At 48.1% G+C, this 1,672-nt stretch overlaps 3 non-coding genes across 3 annotated transcripts; all 3 read right to left on the bottom strand.

Moving 5' to 3' along the window:
• Positions 1-316: 316 nt before the first annotated feature.
• LOC119343956 lies at positions 317-435 on the bottom strand. Its single transcript, XR_005166365.1, has one exon. It is a non-coding gene; the product is annotated as a 5S ribosomal RNA (ribosomal RNA).
• Positions 436-802: 367 nt separating this feature from the next.
• On the bottom strand, positions 803-921 carry LOC119343955. The gene has a single exon (XR_005166364.1). It is a non-coding gene; the product is annotated as a 5S ribosomal RNA (ribosomal RNA).
• A 393-nt stretch (positions 922-1,314) lies between these two features.
• On the bottom strand, positions 1,315-1,433 carry LOC119343954. Its single transcript, XR_005166363.1, has one exon. It is a non-coding gene; the product is annotated as a 5S ribosomal RNA (ribosomal RNA).
• Positions 1,434-1,672: the final 239 nt, after the last annotated feature.

Raw genomic sequence — 1,672 nt, 5'->3', positions numbered from 1 at the left:
CAAAGACGATTCTACATTCTCACTACCATTACAACCGTTCCCTAACAATGGATAATGTCCTATACTACTTACTCTCCCGCTCAATCACGGAGACGAGTTTTCCACGGTTTCCACCCCTCCCTCCATACCGCAGCAACACGAGTTTTTTCCACCCCTTTCAGAAAGCGCTCTTCGCGCCACAAAGCCGCCCCAAGACGCGCGAGCAATGAGCATCGAGCTTAAACATATCGCAAACGTCAAAAATAATATAACGGGATTAATATATATCGCGCACGTGCGATATGTTTGTCACAAGGCGCAAAAAATAATTATAAAAGGAATGCAACACGAGGACTTCCCAGGAGGTCACCCATCCTAGTACTACTCTCGCCCAAGCACGCTTAACTTTGGAGTTCTGATGGGATCCGGTGCTTTAGTGCTGGTATGATCGCATCCCACATGTTTCCCCGTCTTTGTCCCTTATGCTTGCCACTCCCAGGTCCGCTCCAAAGACGATTCTACATTCCCACTACCATTACAACCGTTCCCTAACAATGCATAATGTCCTATACTACTTACTCTCCCGCTCAATCACGGAGACGAGTTTTCCACGGTTTCCACCCCTCCCTCCATACCGCAGCAACACGAGTTTTTTCCACCCCTTTCAGAAAGCGCTCTTCGCGCCACAAAGCCGCCCCAAGACGCGCGAGCAATGAGCATCGAGCTTAAACATATCGCAAACGTCAAAAATAATATAACGGGATTAATATATATCGCGCACGTGCGATATGTTTGTCACAAGGCGCAAAAAATAATTATAAAAGGAATGCAACACGAGGACTTCCCAGGAGGTCACCCATCCTAGTACTACTCTCGCCCAAGCACGCTTAACTTCGGAGTTCTGATGGGATCCGGTGCTTTAGTGCTGGTATGATCGCATCCGACATGTTTCCCCGTCTTCGTCCCTTATGCTTGCCCCTCCCAGGTCCGCTCCAAAGACGATTCTACATTCTCACTACCATTACAACCTTTCCCTAACAATGGATAATGTCCTATACTACTTACTCTCCCGCTCAATCACGGAGACGAGTTTTCCACGGTTTCCACCCCTCCCTCCATACCGCAGCAACACGAGTTTTTTCCACCCCTTTCAGAAAGCGCTCTACGCGCCACAAAGCCGCCCCAAGACGCGCGAGCAATGAGCATCGAGCTTAAACATATCGCAAACGTCAAAAATAATATAACGGGATTAATATATATAATAATATAACGGGATTAATATATATCGCGCACGTGCGATATGTTTGTCACAAGGCGCAAAAAATAATTATAAAAGGAATGCAACACGAGGACTTCCCAGGAGGTCACCCATCCTAGTACTACTCTCGCCCAAGCACGCTTAACTTCGGAGTTCTGATGGGATCCGGTGCTTTAGTGCTGGTATGATCGCATCCGACATGTTTCCCCGTCTTCGTCCCTTATGCTTGCCACTCCCAGGTCCGCTCCAAAGACGATTCTACATTCTCACTACCATTACAACCGTTCCCTAACAATGGATAATGTCCTATACTACTTACTCTCCCGCTCAATCACGGAGACGAGTTTTCCACGGTTTCCACCCCTCCCTCCATACCGCAGCAACACGAGTTTTTTCCACCCCTTTCAGAAAGCGCTCTTCGCGCCACAAAGCCGC

The sequence above is a fragment of the Triticum dicoccoides genome, unplaced genomic scaffold (genome assembly GCF_002162155.2).
Source record: "Triticum dicoccoides isolate Atlit2015 ecotype Zavitan unplaced genomic scaffold, WEW_v2.0 scaffold148420, whole genome shotgun sequence".
In the NCBI taxonomy this organism is placed as follows: Eukaryota; Viridiplantae; Streptophyta; class Magnoliopsida; order Poales; family Poaceae; genus Triticum; species Triticum dicoccoides.
Note: the sequence above shows the minus strand (reverse complement) of the source record. Positions and strands in the feature narration are given on the sequence as shown.